Raw genomic sequence first — 16,552 nt, forward strand, 5'->3', positions numbered from 1 at the left:
GTGCACAACACGCTGCAGTCTCTGTTTGTCCCTGATAGTGGCTTCAGCGTACCACACGGTGATGGAGGAGGTGAGGATGGACTCGATGATTGCAGTGTAGAATTGCATCATCGTCCGTGTTGGCAGGTTGAATTTCTTCAGCTGCCTCAGGAAGTACATCCTCTGCTGGGCTTTCTTGATGACGGAGGTGATGGTGGGCTCCCACTTCAGGTCCTGGGTGATGGTGGTACCCAGGAAGCAGAATGAGTCCACAGAGGTGATCGGGGTGTCAGACAGCATGATGGGGGGGAGTGGAGCTGTGTGCTTCCTGAAGTCCACAATAATCTCCACTGTCTTCTGGGCATTCAGCACCAGGTTGTTGTGGCTGCACCAGGACGCCAGACGTTCAACCTCCCTCCTGTAGGCAGACTCATCCCCGTGCGAGATGAGTCCAATAACGGTGGTGTCATCTGCGAACTTGATTAGCTTGACAGACTGGTGGGTGGAGGTGCAGCAGTTGGTGTACAGGGAGAAGAGCAGAGGAGAAAGAACACAGCCCTGAGGGGAGCCGGTGCTGATGGTCCGGGAGTCCGAGACATTCTTTCCCAGCCTCACGTGCTGCTTCCTGTCCGTCAGGAAGTCAGTGATCCACCGGCAGATGGGATCAGGCACATTCATCTGGGAAAGCTTGCCTTGGAGATGGTCTGGAAGGATGGTGTTGAAGGCAGAGCTGAAGTCCACAAACAGGATCCTGGCGTAGGTTCCTGGGGAGTCCAGATGCTGCAGGATGAAGTGTAGGGCCATGTTGATGGCGTCATCTACATACCTGTTGGCTCTGTATGCAAACTGCAGGGGATCCAGGAGGGGGGCCGTGAGGGTCTTGAGATGGGAGAGAACCAGGCGCTCAAATGACTTCATGACCACAGATGTCAGAGCCACGGGTCTGTAGTCATTTAGTCCAGTGATCCTAGGTTTCTTGGGGACAGGGATTATGGTAGAGGACTTGAAGCAGGCAGGCACATGACATGCCTGCAGTGAGGAGTTGAAAATGCCAGAAAACACTGGGGCCAGCTCGTTTGCACAGTGTCTGAGGGTGGCAGGAGACACACCGTCTGGGCCGGGAGCTTTCCGAGCATTCAGGTTCTTAAACTGCTTCCTCACATCTGCTTCATGAATATGAAGAGTTGTAGTGGGAGGAGGTGGTGTGAAATCCTCTTTTGTGTGGGGTGAGGAGGGGGGTGTTGTAGGTGAACGGTTTGAAGGTGGTGATGGCTCTATGGAGGGGGGAGAGGTGGGGGAATTAGTGTCCAAAGTGTCTCTATTGTTGGGGCCGTTGGAGGTGTGAAGGCTGCCTGATGGCTCGTCAAAACGGCAGTAGAAGTCGTTGAGGGTGTTGGCTAAGAGCAAGTCATCAGTGGAGTGGGAGGTTTTAGGCTTGTAGTTTGTGATATTCCTAAAACCTTTCCACACAGAGGCCGAGTCATTCTCTGAGATCTGCTGCTGCATCTTCTCAGAGCGCTGATGTTTAGCAATGTCCACTTCTTTAGTGAACCTGTACTTGGCCTCTCTGTAGCAGTCCCTGTCTCCACTTCTGAACGCCTTTCTCTTTTCCAGCCACAGCTTTTTGAGTTTAGGAGTAAACCAGGGTTTGTCATTGTTATAACTCACCCTGGTGCGTCATGGCACAATGCTGTCCTCACAGAAGTGGATATAGGAGGTGACAGTGTCTGTAAACTCGTCCAAGCTGTTAGAAGCAGCCTTCATTGTGTCCCAGTCTGTAGACTCCAAACACGTGCGAAGCTCCTCCACAGCCTCGTTGCTCCACAGTTTTTTAGTCCTCACGACAGGTTTGGAGAGCTTCAGCCTCTGTCTGTACGTGGGGATCAGGTGGATCATGACGTGGTCAGAAAGTCCGAGTGAAGCGCGGGGCACCGCGCGATAGGCCCCGCTGATCGTGCTGTAGCAGTGGTCTAATGTCCTCTCCTCTCTGGTCGGGCATTTAATATACTGCTTGTATTTTGGAAGCTCATGGCTCAGACTGGCTTTGTTAAAGTCCCCAAGAGCAATGATGAGAGAGTCCGGGAATATATACCCAATTCTACTTTTTCTGCATAATCCATCATACAAAATGTAATCAAATGGAAAAGTCTCTTTTTAAAACTTGTTTTATTAGTTTTAATCTTTTAACTTTATGCATCAAGCAAAGATTTAATTATCTGCAACATTCTCTGACTGGAAGAAATTAGTTTAACATTTAAACCTATTTTCTGCACATTCCAGCACATAAAATAAAATATTTTTTGTGTTTACACTCAGTCTTTCAAATAGATGCAAGTAAAACACAGCAGAAAATAAATAAAGTCAAAGACTCAGCGGTCCTGTTGCTCTATTTTCACCTGTAAAGCAGGAGTGGGGCAGGCGGAGGGTTACCCTGGTGCAGGTGTGCCGCGGTCAGTGGAAGAATCCGCGAGTTTCTTTGTGAGTTTCCCATTACGTCGTAGCTACTCGGTGCTTGTTGGAAGTTTAGGGGTTTTTCGCTGTAAAAAGAAGTTTTCTTCCCACGCACAGCGGACACTAATGTTTTTGTCACTTTTTATGGAATCAAACTCAAAGTAAGGTCAGTACTTCCACGCTTTAAACGCTGCACGCTCATACTCTCTCTGCACTCGATATATGATCCATTGTTGATCTGCACACAGCTTTTGTCACGAACGTCGCGCTCGCTTACGTCACTGTCGTGAGACATTCACGCAAAAAATCACGGTTTTAGTAACGCAGTAACGCAGCGTTCCTACGGGAAAGTAATGGTAATCTAATTACCGTTTTTGCGATAGTAATCCCTTACTTTACTCATTACTTGAAAAAAGTAATCGGATTACAGTAACACATTACTTGTGAGTCTACAGGACTCACCCAGCACACACTTCTTGTCCCGCTCCCCTCAGGCAGGAGGCTGAGGGGCATTAAATGCAAAACCAGCAGACTGAGAAACAGCTTCATTCCAGAAGCTGTGAGACTTCTTAGTGCATAACGGACAAGAACTGATATTGTAGCACCGTAATCACTACTGACACTTTCCTGCTAAAATAAATGGTAAATGGCCTGTATTTATATAGCGCTTTACTAGTCCCTAAGGACCCCAAAGCGCTTTAAACATCCAGTCATCCACCCATTCACACACACATTCACACACTGGTGATGGCAGCTACATTGTAGCCACAGCCACCCTGGGGCGCACTGACAGAGGCGAGGCTGCCGGACACTGGCGCCACTGGGCCCTCTGACCACCACCAGTAGGCAACGGGTGAAGTGTCTCGCCCAAGGACACAACGACCGAGACTGTCCAAGCCGGGGCTCAAACCGGCAACCTTCCGATTACAAGGCGAACTCCCAACTCTTGAGCCACGAAAATATTCATACTTAAACTTCTATATCTATACTCCATACTGTTACTTTGGTTGTTGCACTTCACATATTTGTATTATTCTATTACTATTTTATTACTTCATTACTACGTCATTCTGCAAATGTTTTTATGGAAACTGGGACCGTGGGTGTGTAATTTCATTCCATCTCGTGTAAACATGCGATGAGAATCACAATAAGGCTTCCTTGAATCCTTATCGTTTTTCGGGGCTGGAAGCATCACTCTGCGCTTTGACTGAATTAAAGTATTGGGTAGTGGGATATAGCGCAGAGGGTTGCTTTTGATTTTCAGATTCAAATCGAATCTCAGGTTAAAATTTTCATTTCAACAACCGCCCAACAGCTAAAATAGTAAATGAGAGCAGGTAAACGGATTCCACACAAAGAAGACGTAAACACAGCGCGCGGACCCGATATATGGGTTGCGTCTGTGCTTTGTGTTTACGTCTTTTTTGTGTTAGGTTCTGAGCTGCAGGTTTTTTCTCTCTCCAACAAAAAACTGACTGAACTGACGAACTTCACATTTTGCTTCACATAAACATCGTCATGAATTCCCTCTGCCTTTAGCCGTTTTGCTTCCACAATGATAAAATCACACTTCTAGATCTCTCAGTGTTCTTCAAGAACAGTTTCCCATCTAAAAATCTGTTTTCTGCATTATTTGCTTGCTTATTACCCACCGGTCTACCGTTGTTTACAGCGCTGTTGGATACTGGTTTTTTGTTTTTAAATGACTAATTTCTGCTGTTCAATACTGAAGAAATGTAAAAGTTTTTTTAAATTATAGCTTAGCTGAGACTAGATTAGCTGTGTCTGTAATCAAACCTCTGTAACTTTACTCTGCTTCACTTCAGCAGCATCAGGTCATGTTCACATGTTGATTCGTGGTTGTCTTCAGTTTTTGATCTACTGCAGAACTCCAGGAAAATCTGCTGCATGTTTTTCTGTTTTATCCTCAGTTACTTTGACACAAACTCAAACTGCTGTGATGCTCACACCTCTGATGAAGTCTCGAAATTGTGGATTGTATCAATTCTGGACCTCATTGTAAGATATTAGTCCTAACACCCCCCTTTCCTTTTCTTCCTCCTTATCTCTTCATGCCGGCTTGACCGGAGGGCAGAAAGCGGTTGCCATGGTAATCGGGTTGTTGCCTGCAAAAGGTTCATCTCTCTGTATAAGATGTCCAGAGAGGTGCACAACAATAAGCTTAAAAACAACAACTTTTATTTGTTACTGGGTGAGAATCAGACTTGCGACTCCAGCTCCAAAGGTGTGTAGTGTTGGGATTCAGAGATTTTATTGCTACCATATAATTTGCCTTATGAAGAATGTATTAATAACATGTTTCACAGTATCATTTATCAGTAATATTTCCTACAGGGATTATATTGCATTGAATATGTCTGTCATCACATTGACCTTTCTATTTTTATAGGTTGAGTTCATTTTATACACAATGCATGAATGTGCTTGGTTAAGAGTTGATGTTCCATTCTAGAAGGTTTTAAGCTTCACTGGTGAGAGTGTCCAGATGATACATGCTGAGGGGAGATGAGAACATAGCAGGTTACCACAATGAACACCGGTGTACCACAAGGCTGTGTGATGAGCCCTTTCCTCTACTCCCTCTTCACCCACGACTGCAGACCTGCTGATGGTTCCAACACCATCATTAAGTTTGCAGATGACACCACGGTGATTGGCCTCATCAGTGACAACGATGAGGCCGCCTACAGGGAGGAGGTGGATCGTCTGGCTGAGTGGTGCGACACAAACAACCTGCTGCTTAACACCGAGAAGACCAAGGAGCTCATCGTGGACTACAGGAGGAATGCTGACCCACATCCACCCATCCACATTAAGGGGACGGCTGTGGAGCGTGTGAGCAGCTTCAAGTTCCTGGGAGTCCACATCTCCGAGGATCTCACCTGGACGACCAACTGCTCCAAGCTGGTCAAGAAGGCTCACCAGCGCCTCTTCTTCTTGAGGACTCTGAGGAAGAACCACCTGTCCTCAGACATCCTGGTGAACTTCTATCGTTGCACCATCGAGAGCATCCTGACCAACTGTATAACAGTCTGGTACGGGAACTGCTCTGCCTCGGACCGGAAGGCGTTGCAGAGGGTCGTGAAAACTGCCCAGCGCATCGCCGGAGCACCACTTCCTGCCATAAAAGACATCTACAGGAAGCGGTGTCTGAAAAGGGCTGGGAAAATCATCAAAGACCCCAGTCACCCATCACATGGACTCTTCACCCTCCTGCCCTCTGGGAGGCGCCACAGGAGCCTCCGGACTAAGACCACCAGGTACCGGAACAGCTTCTTCCCCACAGCTGTCAGACTCCTGAACTCTGCCTCCTGACATCTGACCCACGTTAACACATGGACTGAACATACACACACCCACAATGGACAACTGTACCCTCAAACACAATAATAACATGGACTGAACCACCACTCACAACCACTAGCACTTTATATAGCCTCTGTAGAAACTATCTACACCCTCACTTATCTTAACTGCACTACTGTATAGCTCTGTGTAAATAATCATTCTGTACATTCGATAATCTTTAATCCTACAACTGTTTACAACTTGCACAGTTCCCATTTCTGTATAGCTGTATATCTCAGATTCTGTAAAGTTATTTATTTCATATTCTGTATAGTTTTTCATATTTATATCCTGTTCATATCCTGTACATAGCTTGTACTCACTACAGCCTGTACATACTTATAGTTATAGAATATTCACAACATACTTCATACCGTGTACATTATAACATACCATAATAGACCCATTTCTGTAATATACTCACATATCTATATTATTGCTAATATATATTGTAATATATCTATATCACTAAAGCACTTCTGGATGGATGCAAACTGCATTTCGTTGCCCTGTACCTGTGCATGTGCAATGACAATAAAGTTGAATTCTATTCTAAATTCTATTCTATTCTATTAATTGCATGCATGCTTACAATACACATATTAATCTAGTAGCAGGTTTGAGTGAAGGCCTAAGAGTCTTCTGCTTCAGTTTGAGACTGGCTGCAAAAGTACTCTACTTAGTGATTAATGACGAGGGTCCATTATTAGCTCTCAGAGATGCTAAGACCTGAAGTTATTACCCTAAAAGGCAAGTAATGTAGAAAGGAGAAGTTATATGTCGGTGTAAGGTTATATGTACGTGATGTACCCTTGTCTGCACGAGTTGAACTTTTGCCCGTCTGTCACCATGTATTTTTGAACTGTATTGACGTAGGTGTGCTATCTTGTCCTATAAAACCAGAACCCAGTGTATTCTTGTCAGAGCAACCCATTCCGTATGCTGACGGTTGGTTGTTCTCCTGTGACAATAAAACTCATCGTTTGATTGCACTTTTCCGGAGCCTCTGTCGTTTGTTGTCTGGTCTAAAGTTGATCGATCTCGCAGCAGTAGTCTTACCACTACACTATCCAGCTGCGTAAAGTGTTCGGTATAAGGCAGGTTATGATAATACATTGATCAAATTCAGTGTTAAATCTGTTCTTAACGTAAGGTATATCACTGTGTTTGCCTAAAAAGTTGATTCTGTTCATCTGGACGTTTCAGTGGGAGAAATGTTTCGTCATCATCAGGTGACGTCTTCAGTCTCAGCTGACTGCAGGTTTCAATCTTATAAACAGGACATTTGCACAATGACTGAAACCAGCCACTGAAGGAACAACGGGCTGGGAGGTCAGTTCCTTGATCATTAATGCAAATTATTCTGTTGTTCCTGCAAGTCTTTAAGTCCTCTCTGATGGAAGTTCTTGTTGTTGGTCTTTAGAAGAAGATTCAGGATGGCTCCTGGGCTTGAGCTTGTTTGGCAGAATCAGCTGCAGGGATGAACAACAGCATTATTTTACAAGTAACACAGACGCTGATCTGCTCTGGCTTATTCTCATATTTTCTTTGGCAAAGCTGTCTCTGCCCTCGCTCTAACTGTGGTTCAGATTCTGAAAACATACAGCAGGCCGGAGTCGTCTCTGTTTTCTGAGGTGGCTGAGGTTTTTACACATCTGTCGAACAATGCTCAGGTTTGAACTTTGAGAGTTTAAACAAGAGAGAAAAATGTGAAAATGTTCACGCCTGTCTGAGAGAAATGTGTAGTGAAGGGTTTTACAGCCTTAAAACATCTATAATATTTAATATAAAAAATTTAAGCTGGCTACTTCGTGGATTTCACCTGTCACAGGTTTTTTTTAGAACATAACTCCCGCAATAAGTGATGGACCACTGTATTCTGGATATTTATAATTGAATTTTTATATATCAGAGCTACTTCTTATATTTTGTAAACTTTGTAATATGTTGTATTATTTAATTTAGTTCAGTTAATTTAGTTTAGCTCAAAACCTACAGGTTCGATATTTATTAGTAAAATAAATGAAATCAAATTTTAAAAGATGTCATATCCATCACATTTATTAATGTGTAACAGCTAGCATCGATCGTCTAGGTGTGGGTCCAGCGTTGTGAGACCGATCCCACGCTGGTGCATCCCCCTCGGTATGTCCACTTTTTACTATCCTATGTTAACAAACTGTGAAGTGCATCAGAGATACTTACAAGAGACGCCAGAGACGCTAAAAATCTGGTTGTATATCCATGGACTCTGTGAAGGGAAAAAACAAAGTATTCAGCTGCAACATGAGTTTAAAATCAGTCAAACCAGAGTACAAAATTATGTGACTTATAATTACAATCAACAATACATCAACAATATTCCACATATGGACACCACGGCGCCAGCTGCTCAGGCCCAAGGCTGGAGCCGAACAACAACTCCCTGATAACGACTGTGTGATGACTATTCTTCCCATTCCATGCAAGGCCACCTGGGTTGGCTGGAAGACTGTTTTCTTAGGCTGATAGGCGAAGGACACTGTCTCAGCTGAACTATGGACACGCACACACATACATATACACTGATAAGCACTCACACATCCCCCCCTCCCTTTCCAATGCCTTCGATGCTTGTTGCCTCCTGGGAACACGAGGCGGGTCTGAGCCCGCGCTGGAGAGTCGGCGCAGTGGCAGGATGGCTGCTGTGTTGCCTGGGATTACTCCTTTTCCCTACCCAACCCTGTTGCTGGTCACGTGCTCCATAATGTGGTGCTGTGGACATTTATGTGCTTTCTGTGCAGAGGAGTTTTTTTGTTTCCTGTTCTCGCCCAGCATGAGCAGAGGTCTCTTTTTTTCCTCTTGTACCTTCCCCACTGTAGTGTACATTTCAGTGGTTTTTCTGTAATGCAACCGTTCTCTGACTTGTATCCCCATGTGATGTCTGTGTTGTGTGTGTAAGGTCGGGGGCGGGTTCATTCCACTGCAGGGCAACCTGCCACTGCATGTGGCGAATAAACTTTGAACTTGATACACGTTAGCTGAGACAGACTTACGGTTGCTGCCTCTGAAAGGTTTGTCGTCAGCATCACGTCCTACAAACAGACACAAAATGTTAAAGTTCGTCCTTTGCTGTAGGTGCTGCTACACTTCCTGTAAAGACGACAAACATTTTGAGCTGAATGAAGCAAAACAGCAAACTCATGTGATGTAGTGATCGTTCTGATGTGAGGTCATTCCTTTCATTGCTTATTGATCTGTTTCCAAATGGTTATGGTGATAATAATAATAATAATGGATTGGATTTATATGGCGCTTTTCAAGGCACCCAAAGCGCTAAGTGGTGCTGTCATGTAGTTAAGAGTGGAAGAGTATACACTGGGTTATATTTGTAGCCATAAATAGAAACATGGTAATTCCCCAGTGTTCCTGAACATCTCACATCAAAGGGTCCTGGAGAAAAGTGGAAAAAGGACCAAAGACTGAAAATGAGTCGATGTTCCTAAAAACATTTTTTGTTCCCCACAAAAAATGTAATCTCTCTCTCTCTCACACACACCGAGGTTATTTAAGGACAAACTGCTCCACATGTGAGGAAACATTTGATCTGATCTGTTTGTTTCTTTTATTTATGAACTGCAGGTTAAAATCAGCTTTAAGGTTTTCAGCACTGCTGCTGTATAAATATTATTACCACATCAAATAATAAGAGCTTATGTGTTAAAACTTAAATTAAAAGATAACGTTTACCAAAAACCAGAGCAGAAAAATAAAGTGTTTACCTGGTGTAGTGGTGTAAACAGCCAGAGGTAAAGCTGTAAACACACACAAAAGACCAAATGACATTTATTCAGTCAGTGCTTCATGTTTGATTCTTTTCATCTGTTCATATAAAAAATTACATTTTAACAGAGTTAAGTTAAAGAGCAGTGACTCCACAGAGAAACTGAAAGTCAAAAGTACGTCTGAGTTTTTCTTCTGTTTGTTTCATAAAGTGAAACTGAGCAGCTGTCACAGAGAGGAACCTCTGTCCTCTGCACACACCTGACAGCAGCCATGTTTCACCTGTCGGGCTGAGGTGTGAACCACTGCAGGGTGGAGCCAAAGCTCACAGCTGGCTGTGTGGAGCCCAGCTGTTGTAAAGGAAGGAGCTCAGCAGCAGACTGAGCTGCACAAACAGAGGAGAGAGCAGGAACCAAAGATCTGCTGTGCTGCTCATTTAAAGGAGTCGCTCTTAAAGACCTCACAATTGTGAGTGACTATGGCTCAGGAGTTGGGAGTTTGCCTGGTAATAGGAAGGTTGCCGGTTCAAGCCCCGGCTTGGACAGTCTCGGTCGTTGTGTCCTTGGGCAAGACACTTCACCCGTTGCCTACTGGTGGTGGTCAGAGGGCCCGGTGGCGCCAGTGTCCGGCAGCCTCGCCTCTGTCAGTGCGTCCCAGGGCGGCTGTGGCTACAATGTAGCTGCCATCACCAGTGTGTGAATGACTGGATATGCAAAGCGCTTTGGGGTCCTTAGGGACGAGTAAAGTGCTATATAAATACAGGCCATTTACCATTTACAACACTTTATTTCAAACTTCACCACTAGTTGGCAGTGTTTCACAGGAAGTGTCAGGAGCAGTTCCTCCAGTATAGAAGCAGTAGATGCAGTATTTGGGATGTGAGCAGGTGCTGTGGTGGTTTCACTGAGCAGGAAGGTTGTGGGTTCAAACTCAGCTGGAGCCTCTCTGTGGGTTTGTGTTCTCCCACAGGTTAAACATGCGCTCGTTACATGAACTGCTGACCTACACTGACCACAGGGACCAACATGAGAGCAGAGCTCTCTGAAGGGACCTGAGTCACAGACTGTCTGTGATCCTGCAGGGACCAAACTGACAGACAGCTGCTGTCCTGTTACTGTCAGATTAAACGTGTTAATGGATGGGCTCAGACTGACTCGAGTCTCTGAGCATCAAACTTCATAAGACAGCAAAATAAAGATGTTACCTTGGTTGCTTTTGGCTCCACGTCTGCGTCCTGTAAACAGACGTAACACAGACTGTCAGTGATGATGGATGAACTCAGTGGTTTGTTCTACATGTGTGAAGCAGCTCAACTCTGATATCATCATCAGGCCTCAGTCAGCAGCGTGTTCATTAACATGCAGTGTGAATGACTCACATGCTGAAGTGTAATCCTACAGTTTACTGTGATCCAGACTAACTGTTGTTGAAAAGTTTCAGCTCTACATGCAGATGTGTCTGAGTGGAGACGGTGGAGGAAACGAGCTGCACACTATCAGCAAACATCAATCATTTCTGTTCTGCACAGAAAAACTACATTTATGTCCCAGAGGGCTCAAAGTTATTGGATCAGAAGCTGCAGACAGGAAAGTCTGACATCATGTCACATGACTGTGACCTTTGACCCCCTCATGGAGTCCTAATAGAATACTAAGTGAAGTGTTTGAAGGCTGACAGACTGGAGCAGCTGATATTCAACATTTCTTACATTGATCTGATCTTGAGCTGTCATGGAATTATTTTTATGATACTTTTATCAAAATTATAAATAAACATGCCCCTATCCGCAAATTTAGAGTAAAATGCAGAAACAACCCTTGGTTTTCTCTTCACCTCTCTAGTCTACTCAAAAAAGGGATGCTGCCTGGGCTAAGGCCAGAAAAACTAAATCCGAAGCGGATTGGCTAATTTTTAGAGAGCTCAGAAACCGTTCAACTTCCTTAATTAAAAAGGCCAAATCAGAATTCTCTTTCAAATACTACTAAACATTTGAACGATCCTAAAAAATTCTGGAAAATAATAAAATCTTCTTATGGGGACATAACTACAAATGAGATGCCAACTTTTGTTGTAAAAGACTCCTGCGCTTTAACAGAGAAATGCGACATTCTAAACTGCTTTGATGAGCATTTTGTTTCTTCAGGATCTCTATTTGAATCTTTATATCCAGATTTAAAACAGCTTAATCAACAAGAGGGTCTCTCTGCAACCGCTCAAACTGAATCTGTGGTCCAACCCTTCAGTTTTTCTCCGCTAAATGTTTTTGAGGTCCACAGGGCTTTAAATCTGTTGGATCTAAATAAATCTGCAGGACCAGATCAACTTGATCCCTATTTTCTTAAGTTGGCTGCAGATTTTATAGCAGAACCAATAACTTACATTTTTAATCTTAGCCTCTCGAACAGTGAGATCCCTGTAATATGGAAATCTGCCTATTCAATTCTTTATTTATTTGTCACATGTAGTTATAGCTGGTACAACATACAGTGAAATGTTTTTTCTGGCTAAAAAAGTACTCCCCCCGACTGTGCAAACATGCTAAAAAGGATTTTACATAAGCTAAGAAAAAAAAAGGAAAAGAAACAAAAGTTAAAAGTAAAAAATATATAAAAAAAACAATGTAAAAGTCCATATGTTTGTGCTTATAAATACAGTGGGGCAAAAAAGTATTTAGTCAGCCACCGATTGTGCAAGTTCCCCCACCTAAAATGATGACAGAGGTCAGTAATTTGCACCAGAGGTACACTTCAACTGTGAGAGACAGAATGTGAAAAAAAATCCATGAATCCACATGGTAGGATTTGTAAAGAATTTATTGGTAAATCAGGGTGGAAAATAAGTATTTGGTCAATAACAAAAATACAACTCAATACTTTGTAACATAACCTTTGTTGGCAATAACAGAGGTCAAACGTTTACTATAGGTCTTTACCAGGTTTGCACACACAGTAGCTGGTATTTTGGCCCATTCCTCCATGCAGATCTTCTCGAGAGCAGTGATGTTTTGGGGCTGTCGCCGAGCAACACGGACTTTCAACTCCCGCCACAGATTTTCTATGGGGTTGAGGTCTGGAGACTGGCTAGGCCACTCCAGGACTTTCAAATGCTTCTTACGGAGCCACTCCTTTGTTGCCCGGGCGGTGTGTTTTGGATCATTGTCATGTTGGAAGACCCAGCCTCGTTTCATCTTCAAAGTTCTCACTGATGGAAGGAGGTTTTGGCTCAAAATCTCACGATACATGGCCCCATTCATTCTGTCCTTAACACGGATCAGTCGTCCTGTGCCCTTGGCAGAAAAACAGCCCCATAGCATGATGTTTCCACCCCCATGCTTCACAGTAGGTATGGTGTTCTTGGGATGCAACTCAGTATTCTTCTTCCTCCAAACACCACGAGTTGAGTTTATACCAAAAAGTTCTACTTTGGTTTCATCTGACCACATGACATTCTCCCAATCCTCTGCTGTATCATCCATGTGCTCTCTGGCAAACTTCAGACGGGCCTGGACATGCACTGGCTTCAGCAGCGGAACACGTCTGGCACTGCGGGATTTGATTCCCTGCCGTTGTAGTGTGTTACTGATGGTGACCTTTGTTACTTTGGTCCCAGCTCTCTGCAGGTCATTCACCAGGTCCCCCCGTGTGGTTCTGGGATCTTTGCTCACCGTTCTCATGATCATTTTGACCCCACGGGATGAGATCTTGCGTGGAGCCCCAGATCGAGGGAGATTATCAGTGGTCTTGTATGTCTTCCATTTTCTGATGATTGCTCCCACAGTTGATTTTTTCACACCAAGCTGCTTGCCTATTGTAGATTCACTCTTCCCAGTCTGGTGCAGGTCTACAATACTTTTCCTGGTGTCCTTCGAAAGCTCTTTAGTCTTGGCCATGGCGGAGTTTGGAGTCTGACTGTTTGAGGCTGTGGACAGGTGTCTTTTATACAGATGATGAGTTCAAACAGGTGCCATTCATACAGGTAACGAGTGGGGGACAGAAAAGCTTCTTACAGAAGACGTTACAGGTCTGTGAGAGCCAGAGATTTTCCTTGTTTGAGGTGACCAAATACTTATTTTCCACCCTGATTTACGAATAAATTCTTTACAAATCCTACCATGTGGATTCATGGATTTTTTTTTTTCACATTCTGTCTCTCACAGTTGAAGTGTACCTCTGGTGCAAATTACTGACCTCTGTCATCATTTTAAGTGGGGGAACTTGCACAATCGGTGGCTGACTAAATACTTTTTTGCCCCACTGTATATATCCATGACGTGCAAGATATTGCACTGTAATGATTTGAATGAGAAAACTATAAAAAATATACATATTTACATAGTACAGATGTATACAATAAGGTACGGATAAGGTTCAGAGAAAAAGGTAAAGTGCAAATTATGTACTGTGTGTGAGATTGTCCATCATGTTGTCCGGTTTGTGTTTTGGTTGAGGAGTCTCACAGTTTGTGGGAAAAAACTCCTCCTGAACCTTTCTGTTCTTGTTTTCAGGCTACAGAGGCGCTTCCCTGACCTCAGTGGCCTGAACAGTTTGTGGGCGGGATGGCTAGAATCCCTAATGATCCTGATGGCCCTGGATCTGCACCTTTCAGCATAGATGTCCTGCAGTGCTGGTAGAGATGTTCCCATAGTGCGTTCAGCTGTGCGCACAACCCTCTGCAGGGCTTTCTGTTGCTGTACTGTGCAGTTCCCGTACCACACCATGATGTTGTTGCACAGGATGCTCTCAATGACACCAGTGAAGAAAGAAGAAGAAATTGTACTTTATTGGTCCCCGTGGGGAAAATCCCTCTCTGCATTTAACCCATTCACTCAGTGAAGCAGTGGGCAGCCACTGGGCGCCCGGGGAGCAGTGTGTAGGGACGGTACCTTGCTCAGGGGTACCTCAGGGTAGCTGTTCAGGGGAATCGAACCCCCGACCTTCCGATCATGGGGCCACCACTCTACCTACTGAGCTATCCCTGCCCAGAATCTCCTCTGTATATTCTTGGAGATCTTAAACCTCTTTAGACGCCTCAGGTGATAGAGGCGCTGTCTGCCTTTACTAATGAGGAAGTCCGTGTGTGTGCTCCAAGTGAGGTCCTCGTTGATGTGGACACCGAGGTATTTGAAGTTGGAGACTCTCTCCACAGGGGTTCCATTGATCTGAATTGGGGTGTGAGTTTTCTCACCTCTCTGTTTTCTGAAGTCAATCACCATCTCCTTTGTTTTACTGATGTTCATGGAGAGGTGATTTGCCTCACACCACTTTGCTAGTCCATCCACCTCACTCTGGTAGGCCGTCTCGTCGTTCCCAGAGATGAGTCCCACCACCACTGTGTCGTCAGCAAACTTCACAATGGAATTAGTGGGGTGTCTGGCCGTGCAGTCCGCGGTGTAGAGGGAGTAGAGAAGGGGGCTCAGTACACATCCCTGGGGGGCCCCTATGTTCAATGAGAGTGTATGGGAGTACACATCCCCTATTCTCACTGACTGTGGTCTCGCGGTCAGGAAGCTATAAATCCACCTGCACAAAGATGTACTGAATCCCAGATCTTTGAGCTTACCCGAGAGGGTGTGGGGCACTATGGTGTTGAATGCTGAGCTGTAATCTATAAACAGCATTCTCACATAGTTCCCACATCCCTCATCTAGATGGCTCAGTGTGGTATGCAGGACCTGTGCTACAGCATCTCCGGTAGATCTGTGTATTCTCCCTTTGCTGAAAGGAGGTGATCCTTTAGATGTTAATAATTACAGGCCCATATCTAAATTGTGTGTTCTAGCAAAAGTTCTAGAAAAGTTCATTAGTGAACAACTGAAAGACTTTTTGGACAAAAATTCAGTTCTTTCCCAACATCAGTCAGGATTCAGAAAACAACACAGCACAATAACTGCTGCTATTAAAGTGGTTAATGACATTGTTGATTCAATGGACTGCAAAAAATACTGTGCGGCTCTTTTTCTTGACTTGTCAAAGGCTTTTGATACAGTTGACCATGCTATTTTATCAAATAGACTAAACAATATTGGTCTATCTGTAAATGCTGTAAGTTGGTTTTCAAATTACTTGTCAGCAAGAAAACAGTGTGTCCGTGCTGCTGGGTCTTCTTCCTCTTTTCTCCCAGTATCCAAAGGAGTTCCGCAGGGCTCCATATTAGAGCCATTGCTATTTCCTCTTTACATAAACAACCTTTGTGATAATTTGTCAAATGCAGCATTTCATCTTTATGCAGATGATACAATTATTCATTGTTCATCCCCTTCAGTAGCACAAACCCTGCAATTTCTGCAGTCTGCCTTTGATGTTGTTCAATCCAATTTAACTCAACTTAAGTTGGTGTTAAATCCAGATAAATCCAAGTTCATGTTATTCTCAAATGGCAAAGAGTTGTTAGCTACGTCTCCTGAGATTAAAACAATTCAAGGATCTGAAATTGAAATGGTCACATCTTACAACTATCTAGGGATCATCATAGATCAGAATTTGTCATTTAAGACTCACATTCAAAGGCTTGTGTCGAAGTTAAAACTAAAACTAGGTTACTTTTTTAGAAACCAATCCTGTTTCTCCCTCCAAGTGAGAAAACATTTGATTCGTGCAACCTTTTTACCTTTATTGGATTATGGTGACCTGCTTTTTATGAATGCACCTGCCCACTACCTAAAGAGGTTGGATACTGTGTGCCATTGTGCTTTACGTTTTATTACTGGCTATGGAAATCATGTACATCATTGTTCTTTGTATGCTGCTGCTAAATGTCCATCTTTGCATATTCAGACTCTCCCATTGGTTGATCTTTATCTATAAATGTCAGGGTCCTGGGACTGGGCGACCCAGGATCCCTGGGCAGTCATGGACCTGTGTATTATTATTATGTATTTTTGGTGTCGTTTCTCCTTCTCTGTGCGTGTACATATGTGTGTTTCTCTGTGCTGTGTTAGTCTGTGTCCCACTCATATGTTTAGGCGAGGTATGGGTGTGTATGTCTGCGG

General features: G+C 44.0%; 1 protein-coding gene and 1 long non-coding RNA gene across 2 annotated transcripts in view; both read right to left on the reverse strand.

Moving 5' to 3' along the window:
- The window catches only part of LOC309699507 (uncharacterized protein), a 72,380-nt gene that overhangs the window by 24,614 nt on the left and 31,214 nt on the right, over nucleotides 1-16,552 (reverse strand). The gene's annotated exons all lie outside the window — the stretch shown is intronic.
- LOC309699569 lies at nucleotides 5,503-8,348 on the reverse strand. The gene is made up of 3 exons (XR_014274393.1): nucleotides 8,277-8,348; nucleotides 8,008-8,053; nucleotides 5,503-7,274 (listed from the first exon to the last, which is right to left on the reverse strand). It is a non-coding gene; the product is annotated as an uncharacterized lncRNA (long non-coding RNA).

Source organism: Aulonocara stuartgranti (assembly GCF_965226115.1).
Source record: "Aulonocara stuartgranti genome assembly, chromosome: 22".
Classification (NCBI taxonomy): domain Eukaryota; kingdom Metazoa; phylum Chordata; class Actinopteri; order Cichliformes; family Cichlidae; genus Aulonocara; species Aulonocara stuartgranti.